Raw genomic sequence first — 18,904 nt, 5'->3', positions numbered from 1 at the left:
TAATTCTTGAGGATTCTTTGCATTTGTAGGTCGTCTATCATCAAGTAAGTGTTTCTTCATTCCTCTTGCATTTTAATTTCAATTATTTCGAATTTTATGAGGTAGAGGTAATGTAGGGTTTCGAAAATCCATATTCAGTCGATTTTTTTCGACTTAATTGCTTTTATATGCCCTTAATTAGCTGCTTGATGATCTTATCCCAATTCCTTGATGTTGTTGCTTGCTTAATTCGAATTTTGCGCGAGATTTCCGCGATTAGGGCTCTTAAGTCGACTTTTTCGATCGTCGACAGTCTTTATCTTTGCCTTGCTTTGTTTAACCTCGTTCTTTCTTACTTACTCGTTGTTAATCGCTTTTTCCGTCCCCTATCGCCATAACTTGCTGTGAATTCTTTGGGAAATCTTGTCTTGTGAGTCGGAATTTTCGATCGCTAGGAGTCTTACATGCTTCCATATGCAGTTTTCATCTTTGTTTTAGCCTCCATTTGCAGTCATTACGTTGTCACGTTATCACCACTCATGTCTTGCCATTTCGAATTTGTTGAGGATTGTTGGGAATGCTATCTTTGTAGAGTCGATTTTTTCGACTTTTAGGGACTTACATCTTTGTCACATGTCTTTGGTTAACGCGTTGTTTTAGCCACGGTTAGCGGCCATTCTTTCTTATCATGTCCCTTGCTTTGATTACAGGATGGAGTCTAGTACTTTACCTTTCGCCGTACCACCTCCGTCCGTCTTTGAGCGAGTCGGTGGCCCCGCTATTGCCACTAGCTCCACTTTAGTCACCACTGCGCCCCAGTCTTCCTTGTTTGTTGTAGGGACGGTTTACGCTCCGGCCCGGCTCATTTGGGAGCTCGATTGAGCTACTCCAGCCACCACTTCGCCACCACTTCTACACCGTGGCACACTCACAGCCAGCCTCACCGCCTTCGAGTCGCTTTAGTTCCTTACACGATCCGAGAGCGGCCGCCGCTGCGTTCCGAGAGACGGAGGCCGGGTTCGTCGACTAGTCAAAGCTACACCGGCTTCACTACTTCTACCTCCACCACAGCCCAGCCCTTCCACAGTGCGCGCCCCTTCTCGCTTCTACTTCAGCTGCCGACCCGCCTACCATCGAGACGATTCTTGTCCGAGGGGACACTTCCCTGGACTCTCACCCGGACTACCCGCATGTATTATTCGTCAATGCTTTACATCGCGATAAATTTTATAAGCTGCTGAAGTGTGAACATATGCCCTCCCGATTTTTAGACAAATCGGCATTAGAGAAACTTGGCCTTTACGAGTCAGTGTGTGATTTATTACGGGTCACGGGGATGCCTGGCCTCATTACCATGAGGGGCCACTGTGGGTATACATCCGTATAATACCCTTTAGATTTAGGACTATAACGTAAATTTAAACATGTGATTATGGTCATAAAACATAAATACAATAGAAACGATAAGGAACAAGAAATAACCTCGGGTCCTTTGATGCACGGCGTAAAGAAGTAAATCAAACGAGATTCCCTCCTAATTGTTGCACCCAAGACTTGTCCGAGATATGCCCTTGGCTAGATTGTGTTCTCCGATTGCCTTGCAATATTGGGAGAACTTGTTGTGAGGTTTTCGAGATGTGAGATCTAGGTTTCAGAGAGAAAATGTCTCCAAAACCCTAGTTTTCTGTAAAATGAATTGTCTAGGTCAAAAGGAGAGGGAGTCTCTCCTTTTGTTTGGTTCGGCTGGACCGACGGTTTGCATGGGGAAGTGGGCTTCCACTTCCTCTTAATTTTAGCTCGAAGTCCAGTTCGCCAAAATGCTAAAATGTATATGACGGGTTTGTATTATAAACTGTTATCGGTTATCGGAAATTAAGGCATCAGCTAATAATACGGGTTAGCTGAATTATTAATACGTGTCCGACAAAACAGTATTGTATAATTATATTCAATATACATTTAATTAAATATAAATCGCTTATATTTAATTTTACGAATTAACTGGTTAATTCGCCTTAGCCCATGATATTTAATCCGTATTAAATATAATATCTCAACATCACATATTTGACTAATTACTAGTCAAATAACTCGGACTAACTGGTTAGTCAATTTTGGCATCTACATGACTGTATTTTCATACCGTCACATCTCTCGAACGTATCCTATAGGTGTGACTTTTAGGGACCAGTTGATCACCGCCATCTGTATGACAATAACGTCAAACTTATCTAGCAAGCCAACCGTTATTGATAAACGTGGATCAACTGATAATAATACTAAAAGTATGCCCTTTGATCCTTTTTAGAGGTTTATAAGTCCTTGCACTAACTGTTAAGGACACCAACCCCAACAAGCTCCCACTTGTCCGTACAAGTGTATGTGCAATGACGTTATCCGCACTAACTGGAGGACACAAGCTCCAACAAACTCCCACTTGTCCGTACAAGTGTATGTGCGATAACCGATTCTCATATTCATTTAAAATTTCTCCCACTCAATGTAAAACAATTTGCAGATCCGGATCCACAAAGGTCGTATTTTACAATCGATCTGTATCTAGAGTGGTTTCCCCGACTAGAGAGTAACTCAACCGATAAAACGAATCCGTATCCGAGCATGGCCATGCATTTCGATTCTGACTCCTCGAGTGGCCCCGAGAAATATCGAGCACGATAAAGGCTGAATATTTCCTTCAACTCGACTCCTTCCGATCTAAGCACGGCATGAAATGACCCAGAAAAAATCTACTTGGCCCCCTGTTACGGATGACCGTGAGAAAGAAACCAAAGTCACCCAAAATGCCTTAGTCTCAAGAGACAGTCGATAGTCAAAAGAATCGACTCTTAGGATCACCATGGAGGTCCTATCCACGACCGGGCACCGAATGTTATAGAACATTTAGGACTCCACGTCGATGTCACAATTGTGTCCTACGAAATATCCTTATAAATCGCCTCTGTGATTGGTCAGTCAACCGGTTGACTTATGGCTCGTTGAACCCACCATCAACCAACGTCACAAAATAATTGCCAGAGTTATCAGCTCATGTGGGCAATTAAGGATTGAAAAGATATAATGTTCGTTCAGTTCACTTTGTGGCGTTCAAAATTTGTCGTACAAATCCACATGACAAACAAAATATATATATAAAATATCAAAACGATGATGTCGTATAGAGTACAAGAGAGAATGAATCTGATCCATAAAAGAGTACTACAACTTAGGAACACGTTTAATTCCCATGGAATTAACGTGCCCTTCATGCTTATCTTGTCGTAATGCTTTAGTGAGAGGATCTGCTATGTTATCATCTGTAGCAATCTTTTCTATCACTACTTCCTTTTGCTCCACGTAATCCCGGATTAGATGAGCTTTCCGTTGTACATGTCTAGACTTGTTGCTAGACTTTGGCTCCTTAGCTTGGAAGATGGCACCACTATTGTCGCAATAGATGGTGATCGGGTCATTCGAATCGGGCACTACAGAGAGCCCATGTAAGAATTGACGCATCCATATCGCTTCCTTTGTAGCTTCAGACGCGGCATAGTACTCGGACTCGTCGTAGAATCTCTTGTACAATTTGTTTCGAACTCTTCCGGTGATGCAGCGCCATTAAGAGTAAAAACGAATCCGATCGAGATTTCGAGTCATCTCGATCCGTTTGGAAGCTAGCATCTGCACAGAATCGGTTGCGCATAGCGTTTGAGAGCCTCCATAAGTCAATGCCCAATCTTTAGTCCTCCGTAGGTACTTAAGAATGTTCTTGACAGCCAGCCAATGTGGTTCACCGGATCTTTGTTGGAATCGACTTGCCATACTCAATGCATATGCCACGTCCGGACGTGTGCATATCATGGCATACATGATTGATCCTATAGCCGAAGCATAAGGAATCCGTGTCATGCGCTCTTTCTCTTCCGGTGTCTCTGGTGCTTGAGACTGGCTCAAATGCACCCCTGGAGCCATAGGAAGGAACCCCTTCTTGGAGTTAGTCATATTGAATCTCTCTAGGACTTTGTCTATGTAAGACTCTGATCGAGAGATAACATCCGTCGTGATCTATCTCGATAGATACGGATGCCTAGAATTCTTTGTGCCTCTCCCAGATCTTTCATCTGGAAATGGTTTTTCAACCATACTTTCACCGAAGTTAAGAGAGGTATGTCATTCCCAATCAGGAGTATGTCGTCAACATACAATATTAGGAAGACAATCTTGCTCCCACTCGACTTGATATATAGACATGGTTCCTCGACCGATCGAGTAAATCCATTGTCTTTTATCACTTGGTCGAAGCGATGATTCCAACTCCTTGATGCTTGCTTAAGTCCATAAATGGAACGCTTAAGCTTGCACACTTTCTTAGGATGTCTTTGGATCGATGAAACCTTCGGGTTGTACCATGTACAACTCTTCCTCCAAAAAGCCGTTTAAGAAGGCGGTTTTCACGTCCATTTGCCAAATTTCATAGTCATGAAAAGCGGCAATCGCTAAGATAATCCGAATGGAACGCAGCATGACTACGGGTGCAAAGATCTCATCGTAGTGCAAACCTGGCACTTGGGTGAAGCCTTTAGCAACTAGTCGTGCTTTGTAGATATCTTCGACCTTCCACGAGAATGCTTTATCTTGTAAAGCCATTTGCATTGAAGGGGACGAACCTTAGCGGATAAGTCAACAAGATCCCACACGTTGTTCTCATACATGGAGTCCATCTCGGATTGCATGGCCTCAAGCCATAGCTTTGAGTCAGAACTAGTCATGGCACCTTTATAGGTTGCGGGTTCACTACTCGTTAAAGAGTAGAATGTCATCTATGTCGTGTTCCTCGACCATACCAATGTATCTGTCCGGAGGAATAGAGACTCTTCCCGACCTCCTAGGTTCCTCAGGAATATTCACCGCAGCCGGGATTGAAGGAACAGGTTCCTCCAATGGTTGCTCGGTGTTTGGTTCTGGAATCTCCGACAGGTCGAAGGTTCTATCACTCTTTGCATTCTCGAGAAATTCCTTCTCTAAGAATGTCGCACTAGCCGCAACAAAAACGCGTTGTTCGGTTGGCGAATAGAAGTAATGACCACGTGTTCCTTTAGGATAACCTATAAAGTATGTCTTGACCGATCGCGGGCCGAGCTTATCCTCGTGTCTCCACTTGACATAAGCCTCGCAGCCCCAAACCCGTATAAAGGACAAGTTAGGGACCGTTCCCTTCCATAATTCATATGGAGTCTTGTCAACAGCTTTAGACGGACTTCGGTTAAGTATTAGAGCGGCTGACATAAGAGCATAACCCCATAATGAATCAGGTAATATCGTGTGACTCATCATGGATCGAACCATATCAAGTAGTGTTCGATTTCTCCGTTCGGACACACCATTGGTGAGGTGTTCCAGGTGGAGTTAAGCTGTAAGGCAATCCCACGATCTTTGAGGTGTTGATCAAACTCGTGAGAAAGATACTCGCCACCACGATCCGAACGCAGTGTTTTTATCTTTCTACCCAATAGGTTCTGTACCCTATTTTGGTATTCCTTGAATTTCTCAAAGGATTCACTTTTGTGCTTCATTAAGTAGACATAGCCATATCTACTCAAATCGTCCGTGAAAGTGATGAAATACCTATAGCCTTCTCGTGCGGTGATTGACATAGGACCACATACATCCGTGTGTATGAGCCCTAATAGGTTAGCAGCGCGCATTCCAACACCTTTGAAGGAAATCCGAGTCATCTTACCGATGAGACATGATTCACACGTGCCATATGATTGAAAATCAAAAGCCGAGATAGCTCCATGTTTGATGAGCTGTTTTACGCGTTTCTCATTAATGTGTCCCATACGGCAGTGCCATAGATACGTTTGATCTTTGTCACCAACCTTTAACTTTTTATTCATTACGTGTAATATTTCCGTGGTCTGATCTAAAACATAAATTCCGTTCATGGAGATCGCCTTGTCAGTAAATCATATCGTGTAATGAGAAAATGCAAGCATCATTTTCTATTACAAATGAAAAACCAAGTTTATCAAGCGCATAAACTGAAATAATGTTTTTGGAAAGACTAGGTACATAATAGAAGTCATATAATGACAACTCAAATCCGCTAGGAAGCTGGATCACATATGTCCCCTTGGAGATGGCAGCTACTCTTGCTCCATTCCCAACACGCAGGTCCACCTCACCCTTTACGAGGGGTTCGATGTTTTGAGCCCCGCACATAATTACACGAGATGAGAACCACAACCAAGTATCAAGTACCCAAGTTCCGGAACTTGCGTGGTTAATCTCAATCACATGAATAAAAGTAGAAGAAGAAGACATACCAACAGGTTTAACACGACCTGCTTTTAAGTCCTCATGATAAACAGGACATGTGCGTCTCCAATGCCCATCATGTGGCGGTGATGGCATTCCATGTTATCTTTCTTGCTCTTTGTCGCGCCTGATGAGTTACTCGACTCACCAGGACCACTCTTACCTGAGCCCGACTTCTTGAACTTCGCCTTACCTCTGCTAGGTTTGCTCGAGCTTTGCCCTTACCCTTTCCTTTATTTGACACAACGAGAACATCCTGTTTCATGCTCCCACTGGACTTCATGTCCTTCTCGGTCTGTACGAGAAGGGAGTGCGGTTCATGGGGAGTTTTCTTCAAATCATTCATATAGTAATTCGCTCTAAATTGCGAATAACCATCGTGGAGTGAGTGAAGTATGCGGTCGATAACAATGTTCTCGCCGATGTTACGATTAAAGGTCAACAGTTTCTCGACATTCTCAATCATGCGAGAATGTGTGGGCTAACCGGTTGGCTTTTTCGAGTCTCGCATCAAAGAAGCGAGTGGTATGCTCATAGGTCACGATTCTCGGTGCTTTCGAGAATTCCTTAGTGAGCGTGGTGAAAATCTTGTTTGCACCATGGGCTATGAAGCGTTTCGGCAAATTGGGTTCCATTGCAAAAATGAGTACGTTTTTAATCGCACCCGCTTCCATACATAAATCATTAAACTTGGTGATTTCAGCAGCTCTAGCCGTGGGACCTGGGTTTGCCGGGATGGGCTCGAATAGATATTTGAGCTTCCCGTCGGCAGCCAGCAGCACATTCCGTAATGCCGCCTCCCGGTCCCGCGAAGTTGGATCCATCATTCTTCGATCGAGTTGATCGATTCATCTCGATTCATGAAGATCCTAAGCCGGGACTCACGGTCCAATGTGGCACTTGGCATTGGGTTATCGTAGAACCGACCATTTGTTGTTTAGCGGTTTAAAAACGTGATCTACACCGAAAAAGAAAGAAAAACAAAACGAAATAAGCAACTCATCGAGGTGATTTAAGTCTATTTTAAAATTCATTTTAAACATGTAGACTCTTGCACTTGCATAATTGATCTCCCTCAAGAATGATACAAGTGATCCCAAGACTCAATTTATGTAAATTGATAAGCCAACTGTTTAGCTAATTCTTCCGGAAGAACTCTTGGTCGATAGATTTCCGTAAATCCTATCTATAGTCCACCATGATCACAGGATCGTACGAGTGACCATAGTGTTGAGATAAAATAGGTCAATCGGTTCCAACTTACCCGACGTAGAAGGGGTCATATTATGCCTACCGACGAAGAAGGGACTCATTGAAGTTTGACCTATAAAGACCGTTCTCAATTTTTGTTTATACGAGGAAGATCCCATCAACTAAATTATAATTCATATTAAGTGAACGAAAAACTAGCGTCTGCGTGAATGAATTAATTTGGGTGATGGCTTATAAAAATCGTGTGACATACGAATGTCAAAGAAAACTAACTCGTGACCTCTATATGTGTCAGTTTTCATGCAATTATTAGGTGGTTTGGTTTTTAGGCGGAAAATGATGCATATTATCGTTACGGAAAAATAAATAATTGAATGCAATACGTAAATAAAAATTCCTAGTGTGGCCTATCCTAGTAAAACAAAACATAAAACAACTTTGGAATCCACCGTTGGACCCGAGAAGCTTGTCTTGATGTTCCATCTTGATCCAAGTAGCGGGAGTGAGCATCCGGTCTCCATCTTTGGTCTTCTCAAAAATTACAATTTAAAATTACAAAAATGAACCTATTTACATTCTAATTAAAAACTGTAATTACAAGTGAAAAATCCAAAACGGAGATACAAGATCTCAAAATACAACCAAGACCGTGTTCCATCATTACGGTAACACGTTCTACTAAGGCCACACTAAGTTACAACTGATTGCAAAATAAATAAATAAATACGTAATAAAAGGCATTCACAAGCATTCAAAATTAACGATAAATAAAAAATGCATCAACTAAAAACAAATTCATTCGTGACATAATTCCGTAATTATGTTAAATTTATCCAAACCACCTTTTAATGATTAAAATTCATGTGATAAAACCGCTTCTATCATTTAATTTTAATCCAAAACAGTCCGTTACTCTAAATGCGCTTTAAAATAACTTAATGGTACGTGTGTGAACCGTTTCACAATCATAGCGAGTGTACAATATCCGTATAAAGTACATATTGAAGCCAAAAGAAAATTTAAATCAAAAGAAACAAATTTTCAAAGCTGTTAAAACGGAAATCCCTCGATCCAGGGACATAAGTGCTCGATCGAGGGACAAAAGGGCTCGATCGACTGAACTGCAAGTCGATCGAGAGGGTTGCCAAACAGGAAGTGCTCGATCGACTAAACTGGTGGTCGATCGAGTATTTATATTAGCAAAGTCGCTTTCGATCGAGTACGAGGACTCCTCGATCGAGCGATGGGGTTTGAAAATGGTCGATCGAGTACAACAAGGACTCGATCGAACAAAACAAGGCAGAAAAAGCACTCGATCGAGTAAAAACATGCTCGATCGAGGTCAAAAATTCTGGAAAATACAAAACCCTCGTGAAAACAGTTTTGATGAAATAAAGCAATCGCAAAATTGATCAAAAACACATCAAAACAATTTTATAATTTGCCAAGACATGACATATTGTTATAATTTCCGTATAAAACAACAATATGTAAAAACAAAAAAAAACAAAAGATCACCGTGTGTAAACATGACACGGTTTACAAAAAAACAAAAACAACCGAAATGAAATTCCAGCCGACGGTTTTCTAGACAAAACATGATCGTCTCAAAACGTTTTATGAAAAACACATAGAAAAATTTACGTGGCCTCGCTCTGATACCACTTGTGGGTATACATCCGTATAATACCCTTTAGATTTAGGACTATAACGTAAATTTAAACATGTGATTATGGTCATAAAACATAAATACAATAGAAACGATAAGGAACAAGAAATAACCTCGGGTCCTTTGATGCACGGCGTAAAAAACGTAAATCAAACGAGATTCCCTCCTAATTGTTGCACCCAAGACTTGTCCGAGATATGCCCTTGGCTAGATGGTGTTCTCCGATTGCCTTGCAATATTGGGAGAACTTGTTGTGAGGTTTTCGAGATGTGAGATCTAGGTTTCAGAGAGAAAATGTCTCCAAAACCCTAGTTTTACGTAAAATGAATTGTCTAGGTCAAAAGGAGAGGAGTCTCTCCTTTTGTTTGGTTCATTTGGACCGACGGTTTGCATGGGGAAGTGGGCTTCCACTTCCTCTTAATTTTAGCTCGAAGTCCAGTTCGCCAAAATGCTAAAATGTATATGACGGGTTTGTATTATAAACTGTTATCGGTTATCGGAAATTAAGGCATCAGCTAATAATACGGGTTAGCTGAATTATTAATACGTGTCCGACAAAACAGTATTGTATAATTATATTCAATATACATTTAATTAAATATAAATCGCTTATATTTAATTTTACGAATTAACCGGTTAATTCGCCTTAGCCCATGATATTTAATCCGTATTAAATATAATATCTCAACATCACATATTTGACTAATTACTAGTCAAATAACTCGGACTAATCGGTTAGTCGATTTGGCATCTACATGATTGTATTTTCATACCGTCACATCTCTCGAACGTATCCTATAGGTGTGACTTTTAGGGACCAGTTGATCACCGCCATCTGTATGACAATAACGTCAAACTTATCTAGCAAGCCAACCGTTATTGATAAACGTGGATCAACTGATAATAATACTAAAAGTATGCCCTTTGATCCTTTTTAGAGGTTTATAAGTCCTTGCACTAACTGTTAAGGACACCAACCCCAACAGCCACACCTTCTTAGAGCAGAGTCTCGAGTTTCTCAGCTCTTTTACCTTCTCCTCAGGGGCATACGCTACTGACCCCGACTGCTCGTCAGTCTCTTTCCGGTTATTTAACCGGACCTTTCAGATGCCCCTGGCTGAGTTTGGTAGGTTGCTAGACCTTACCTCCTCGGGTGTGACGTCAGACTCGAGGAAGGTTTACAAACAGGTTTGGCGGTGCTTGGCCCAGACCCGCTTTCGGGAGCGAAAGCTCCACCATCCCCTCGTCCGTTGTTTTCTCAGACTCATGGGGAGCTCTATTTTAGGCCGAAAGGAGGCGAATAACATCACGAACCGCGAGCTCTCCATCCTGGGCGGTTACCTGAATGTCGACTGTGAGGGTCCTTTTACCTTCAACATTGCCTACCTCACCGCCCAGTACCTCCACGACCAGGGGAAGAAGGAGACGGGAACCATTGCCTGCGGTGGCATAGCCACCATTCTTGCCCATCGCCTTTTCTCCCCTTGGCCTCGTGACTTGCAGTACCTCGCGGGAGAGAGGTCACTGATTCTGCCTGCCATGCTTGCTTAGCATTGGCTTACCCTAGACTACCAGACTTGGAAGATTGACGGCTCCTTGTCTGTTGACTTACCTTGTGACAGTCTCCCCCGTCTTGAGCCCTTACCTACTGTGCCTAAGGGCCACCGTCTGCCTGCCTTGCCCTTACATCACCTTCCGCCTCGTCCATCTCCCGATGAGCCCGCCGCTAAAAAGCGGCGAGTCGAGACTGGAAAGGGGTCTACACCTGCAGGGAGTACCCAGCCTTCCACGGCTACTCCCGATCCGACCCCTACTCCCACTTTTACTACTACTCCTACTCCTGCCCCATCTCCCACTGACCAGACCCAGACTCAGACGCAGACTGAGCCGGTCTTTCCGGCCACTTTTAGCCCACCTCCTCCCTTTGTAGCGCCCACGGTCCATGACCAAGGGGGCGCGAGTTCTGGTCCTGTTGATTGAGCTTGCGAGCGTCGAGGCTCGTATGGAGAGGGACTTAGCTTTGACACTACACCCTCTGTACGAGTACCACTTGCGGAGACACGGGCCGATCCCGAGGGTTGGCCACACCCTTCCTTCTTCCGGTTCCCAGCTGAGGGGTACCCGGTGTCAGAGGACGAGGAGGAGAGCGAGGACCCAGAGGTGGCGGTGGAGAGAGCTCGCGCTGAGGAGCGGGAGAGGACAGAGGAGGCGAGAGACCCGTTGTACCGGGGGGAGGGAGATGGAGATGGTGACGACGACGACGACGAGTAGCTACTGGTCTACTCACTTCCCCAGTTTTCTGGCTGGTTTGGGGAAGTTCGATCATTTTTGTATGTACCTCTTACTCATTTTATTTTATCTCCTTTATTTTTATTTTGTTGGTTGTATATTCCCGTTCCCCCATATTTCTGCTGGTGTATGCTGGAGGACAACGAGGGCGTTGTCCGTTTTGGTTTGGGGAGGGTATTGCATCCTTTTGAGTCTGCATCTGCATTTGTTTTGCATTCACGTTTACTTTTTAGCTTGCATTGTTCATTATTTTCCATCAAAAATCAAAAAAATTAGAAAATTACAAAAATTAAAAAAAAAAAAATTTCACGTTTATTTTTGCATACAGGTTGAGTCGGAACGGTAGATTCTCGTGATGAAATTGCACTATAACTTGTCATTTTACTTGAGCCCTGCACTTTTATTGATAGTTATTAGCTTTGTCATACGCATAATCTACGAATTTCTGTTCAAATATAAGCTGACTGTTTAGACTTGACCTATAAACTGGCAAACTACTTAAAATTTCTGAGTTTTTAGAGCCACAACTGGTGCCATTTATGACCAGTTCATTAGAAATTTTGAGAGTAGTACTCCTTGCATAGCATGTTCATCTCTTTTGCACATTTATGACATTCAATTTCTTGTCAAATGCACATATTCGGGTTGTGGTTGGTGTCACATGCAGGGAGGGTCTTGCAAATTCCCCTTTCTTTATATCTTTCACCCATTTAGCTCCACGTTAGCCAAAACATGCCTTTTTGACCCATTAGCTACATTCCAAACTAAGCCTGCCTAGTCAAGCTAGTTAGTATGTTCTTTTGTGGTATGTTTCCCACTGCAGTTTGGTCCGTAATTCTTGTTTGGAGTTGGTGTTTGTACTAAGGAAGGAGGAAAGAAAAAAAAAAGTATTGAAAAGAAAAAAAAAAAGAGAGCCAGAAAACGTGAAAAGAAAAGAAAAAAAAATGATGAAAAACAGAAGAAAAAAAGAGCTGGAACGAAAAAAAAAGAAAGAAAAAAAAATTGTGAAAACAGTTGTGCCCTCTTTCAGAGTTGAGAAGATGTTTGAAGACGTACAATCGAAAAGGATTGTTTGTTTCAGTTAGTTGTTTCAGACGGTGTTTTTAAAAGGGAAGTTTGTGACCGTCGACTCCTCCGTTCTATCCCATATTTTTGAGGAGATTGTGCTTTGAGTCTAGTGAGTTTTGTGCCAAGTGAAGGGCACTTGTACTTAGTCTTTCAGTCAGTTGAGATCCGGATGGTTTCATTATGGTCTTGTTAGGAACTAGCTTGACGCTTTTACCTCCACATTTTCATAACTTGTTTTGCCTTTTCTCACCTGAACCTCACTATTCCCATATTATTTGCAAACCCTCGGCTGTGACGGACATTATCGGTTGGAATTTGTGCATTAGTACTTGAATTGTCTTTCATTTTTGTTGCATGCATGTTATGTAGGTCGCAGTTAGGTGAGTGACTGTCTTTTCTTCTCTCTTTTACATACAACATTTGCCCTTTGCTTCATGAGAGAAGAGTGACCTCGAGAGAGTCCAGTTTTATTGGTCTTGCAAGGTCGATGGGTCAGGTTTATTTCTGAACAGCTTATAATTCGTTTGCGTATTGACTACTTGGCTTTAACTGTTGATTTTTGTTGCATTAAATTGGTTCAAGTAGACAAGTTAAGCTAGCTCTGAGTTATCATTTCCGTTCCATTAGTTTAGTTTTGAGTTTACTCGAGGGCGAGTAAAGGTTTGGTTTGGGGAGATTTGATACGTGCCTAATGTATAGTCTTTTTAGCCTATTTCAGCACGTATTTCTATGCATTTCTATACTGTTTTTATGGTATTTTGCCCCGAATTGGCTACTTTGGTGTATTTTGTCCTTTTTGTAGGAATAATCGCGAAAGTAGTGGAACCATACTCCTTTTCGTACTTTTTGCATGCATTTAGAGGAGACGGGATTGTCCCAGAGTGAGGTACTGCATTTGGAAGAGCCGTGGCACGCATTACGAGGCACTTAGACGCAGACGTGAGCTGAAATGAAGACTAGTCACTCGATCGAGTGGTTTTCACACCCTCTGACACTCGATCGAGTGGTTTTCATATGCCTTGATGGTCGATCGAGTACCATATCACTCGATCACTAAGTTGCACAAGGACCATCTACTCGATCGAGTGAGTTCTTGGTCGATCGAGTAACTTTTGCTGGAGAGTTGGTCGATCGAGTGGTTTTAATCCACTCGATCGAGTGGTTTCGTCATTATGGGCTTTTAATCAGTCCGTATGATGTTTTATTTTGAAGCTTTAGGTAATTTTTCTATTTAAACCTATGTTAACTAGGTTAAACATCATCTTTTATCTAGCTTTTACTTTGTCTTTCACAAAGAGAAAAACTTTACTACGTTACTTTATTCCTTTCCACTGTTACTTTGCCTTGGGATTATTATTACTCGGATTCAGTTGTTCTTTACGCCGGATTCGCACTGATTGTAATCCTTTCTCTCCCTTTATTTAATAATAATCATTTGTTGCTTTAATTTTTCAATTGTGTTCTTATTTCCCTTTGCCCTAATTTTCATTATCGCGATTTATTGTTTATTCATTATGTTTTCTGCTGGAAATTTGTCTGCTGTTAGTTTAATCACCGATATGAGTAGCTAAACTCCCTTCATGTTGGGATTAGGGAATCTGCGGTAGGAAGATGACGATTTAGTAGATGAATCAGATGAATTAATCACGAGACTCATCACTATAGCAATTTAACTTGTAATTCGACCTAGTTGAGTGCACGCTTCTATGTCAACCTTTAATCTGGCTAAAATTAATCCTGGATCGAAAGATTGGACTAAATAGGCCTGCTATAAACAGTAGACTACCCTAATGAGGACGAAAGTTAAGTTAGTGGTATTTTAGGATAGAAAGTGGACCGAAAGGACCTTTTAACATCCGTCTCACATTAGTTCGCCCGAGTCATTTACGGTGAGTTATTGGACTACCGTAGTGAACCGAAATCCGACATGTCCCTCTCTTCTTGATAGTTTCAACCGTTTTTTATTGCTTTTCTTGCTCTTCCTTTTATTTCTCTTCCCTTCAAACTTCGTAGTTTAGAACCAATTTCAAACAAACCCCCCCATTGTTACCATAGGATTAGAAATAGACAGCTATAGTTACATTACCTCCCTGTGGATTCGATACTCGACTGCCTCTGCTACATTTTAGTTGAGATCGTTAGGTTTTATCTTTGATAGGGTTGCGATAGCCGTGTCACCTCCCTACTCAACTATATGCATGGTCTAATGAGACTCAAGTTGGTTTATGTCTTACAAGTCTCATTGAATAGGTAAGTGATGGGTAAGAAAATGCAAGGATTCATAGGCTCGAATTTTATCAAACATAACATGTGCATAAGTTGAGATCACAACAAGCAAGCAAATAAATTATGTGAACATATTAGATTAAGCATGAATCATCCCCCATGTTGGTTTCCCCTAATTCCCCATTAACCCTAGTTAAGAGACTACTCACTCATTATCAAGTTTATCATGCTAACAAGGTTGTCAATCATATTAACAAGGCAAAACATGATGAATGAATGGAAATGATTAACAATAATTAGGACAAGGATTAAGAGAGAATTATACCTAAAGATGATTCCAAAACAATAAGCAAAGAATAATAGAAGTACTTGATGATTGATGGAAGGTTGTCAATCTCCCAATAATACCCAAATAATCTTCAATTACCCAAAATAAAAGATGAACAATAGAGAAATTAAGGAAATGAGATTTGTATTAATGCTTAATTAAGAGTTGATTACAAGATTAAGATGAGATTAGAACATAAAAAGAGCATAAGAAGGATATGATCATCTAATTAGTACAATGGGGTATTTATACTAAGGATTAGGTACATAAATTAGGGTTACTAAGGGATTAAATGATGATTAAGATCCTTAAGAAAAGTTGAGGAAGTGCTCCTCTTGAGGGAGATGCGCATATCCGTTTTGGTGGTCTTCATGGAATATGCTCATCCCGAGCAGCTTGAGGTGGAAGGGCCTGTACTGGAGAGGAATCCGAGCGGCTTACTGAGGGCGATGCTCGGATTGAGAGGGGCCAGGACGAGCAGATTGGCCACAGGACGCTCAGATTGTAGCAGGCCAGGACGCTCGTCCCGTGCACTGTGACGCCCGGATTGTTAGCCAGTCAGCTTCTCTTATTTTCTTTCACCAACAATCCTCAAGGATCTTGTTGGAGATGAAAGGATCTTCTCATCATTGCCCACTTACTTCATTATTTACATAGGCCTTCTAGTCTTGTCTTCACTTTGATGCTTGGTCATTAGATTCGATCAATTTAGCTCCATTTTGCCATGAAAATGCAAGGTTCTTACTCCTTTCCTACCAAGGGATCAAAACCTCAAAGAATATGCAAAATAATCAATCCACTCGTACAAGTAACTCTAGTTGTAACTCACTTTGAGTATCGTTAAATACTCGACTATCTTATGCTAATAAGAAAGCACTTAATTGTTCTTCTAATCTTCACACAACTGAACAAGTAAGAAAAAATATGAAGCACTATTATCCAATAACGTTATTCAAAAGTAATTGCAATAAAGAACAACACGACTTTTCAAAACAATTTTCGATTGCAAAATAATGATAAACTCAATTTGTTTACAAGGAGATGTTAAAGCTCAAAAGTTGAAAAGTACATTCAAAGAATGAATAAGTGTCGTATTTATAGTAGTATAGGAAATCTAGGTTTTCACTCGAAACCCTAGCATTATCCGTGGATCTCGTGTGAATTGGGAAACAAGAAACAAATCTAATCCTCTTTTATTTAATCCAATAATATCTTAGTAGATAGGAAAAAATAAATCAAATAATATAAGGAGATAAAATATCTTTAATAAATATTATCCTTGATATTTACCCTAATCCTTATCTTGCATAAGGAGTGTTACACGAAGGGGAGGCGACTAATAAGCCCACTTCCTCATGTGTGAAACCCTATTTACGATATTATGTTATAGATAGTGAAATTAGGGTTTAGTTATGGATATTTCGAAAACCATAGATGGCCTCCAAAGAACAACTTATAAGTTGTTATATGGACATTAGCCAATCAATTGGGAAATCGACTACCCATCCAATCTAATTAAGCCCTAAATTTCATTATACTGTAAACACACTTTTCTTTTGAAAGAATTTTAAATCTATGCTTGGAAAAACTAATTTAAAACATGAAAGTCGTGTTTTAATTACTGCAGCTTAATGTTATAGGTAAAACAACTATAAGTTTAAGTTTGGTGAGTGAAGTTATAACTAAAACAGCTATAACCTTACTTGCCAAAATTACTTCTTAAAACAACGTTATTGAAAGATGACCTATACTATCTAATCTTCCTGAAGATCTTCAGTATGTGGTTCATCTCTTCATCTTGATCATAAGCTCTTCATCATGATCTTATTTTGAGCTTGATTTATCATTCATAAATTGAACTTGTACATTCAACAATCATTACTTGGAACTTGTTCTTGTACTTCGTCATGAGCTTAAATGAATCTTGAAACTTGTTTTTGTACTTTGATGAAATGACCTTGAAGTTGTAGTTAGACCATCCATAACTTTACTTCACAAATCTTCAAAGTTATAGCTAAACCAACTATAACTTTGCTTGCCAATGATGTAACCATGCTTAATCCAACACGGCTAAACAATCGATTACGAGCACAAGTATATATATAATTAAGCACACTTGTCATTATCAAAACATAATCATATAACTATATGGTCCAACAAATTCCCCCTTTTTAATGATGATAAGTCTCTATGATTTGTGGTTAAAAGTCTAGTTCCCCCTTAATATAATACTATCAAAATATAGTTTGGAGAACGTATGGTCTTAGCATTTTTGTTCAAAGTTATAGCACCTAAGAATCTTAAAAGATTAAGGGTCTTGACAAGGAGCAAGCTTAGGCAAATATGAAATCATGGTCATTTTTCCCCCTCTTGACATCAACGAAAAGATGAGAACATACATAAATCGCCTATAATAGTATCAATCGAGGCAAGAAATATTAAGCAAGACAAATATTATAGCATAAGAACGAATTCAACAGAATCAAGCCCTAAATATAAATTGTGTAATGCAAACCAAAACAAGGACGAGCCAAGTTGAGTACGTATTTTGTAAGAGAGGTTGAAAATAGTCACTCACCTAACTTCAACCTACAAAAGTATGCATACAATCTAACATGATAGATATCTCAAGCTACCGTACATATACACTCCAACTAAGCGAGGTCCAAAACAAATGCCGAGGATTTACATATGAATGTGAGGTTAGGTAATTGGGTAAGAAGAGGCAAAATAATTTGGATATGTGTAGGTAAAAGCCAAGCTAGCATCGATCACAACGAAAAGTAGCTATATTCCACTTTTTAACCCGACATAAAAGATGATGTACAATGCCATGTGTGGCACAAACTCACTCACATCAACAAGTACTACTTCTCAAGTAATATGGAAATGATAAGAATAGGAGTAATAAGAGATTTCCGCTTTTCCATTTTTTTTAATATCATTTGTCACTTTTCTTTTCAATCCATTCATCTTTTTCTTCCTCTTTTTTTCTGTATATATACCTTCCTTCCAATATCCATTACAAAAGCAACAAAATTGACCATACAAGACTTCCAAACTTACCAAATAGACTAGCTTGACTAGGGTAGGCCATATAGGAATGTAGCTGAATAAATGGGTCAAAACGAGGCAAATTTGGGTAATGTGAGGCTAGTGAGTAAAACGTAAAGGAAGGGTTGCCTCCCCATATGTGTCACCACCACAAACCTAATAAGAGACAAATTTCATGCTTATGCAATTTGATGTTACATGTCATGTAAAGAGTACTACTCAAATCCTAAATAAAACCAATCGTGAATGTCATTGGTTTATATACAACACAAAAATGTAACAGACTAGCAAACGAAATATTCTCATAAAATAATAAAATACTTCACAGAATATACTTGCAGCGGAAAATACGGACACAGACATGCAATCTCGTCTTAACTAGTCAGCCATATGGTAAGCATATATTTATGATAGTTTAGTTGCCACCGATTCAACCAATTTCCAACCGCAAAATCTAAAAACGTTCTCTAGCCAACGCCTTTTTCAGAATGTCAGCCCATTGTTTTTCCGTACTAAAAAATTCATGTATTATATTGCCCTTTTCTACTTGGTCTCTTCAAAAAAGGTGTCTTATTCAATATATTTAGTACGCGAGTGTTGCGTACGGTTTTTAGAAATAAGAAGAGTAATAAGAGTACTCGTATTATCACATAAAATTGGAATACATCCAACATTTACACCATAATCAAATAGTTACTGTTTAAGCCATAATAGTTGAGAACATACCAACGCGGCATCAATATATTCTGCTTTGCAGTAGA

Source organism: Silene latifolia, chromosome Y, assembly GCF_048544455.1.
Source record: "Silene latifolia isolate original U9 population chromosome Y, ASM4854445v1, whole genome shotgun sequence".
In the NCBI taxonomy this organism is placed as follows: Eukaryota; Viridiplantae; Streptophyta; class Magnoliopsida; order Caryophyllales; family Caryophyllaceae; genus Silene; species Silene latifolia.
The sequence above is the reverse complement of the archived record's forward strand: the minus strand, read 5'-3'. Positions refer to the sequence as shown.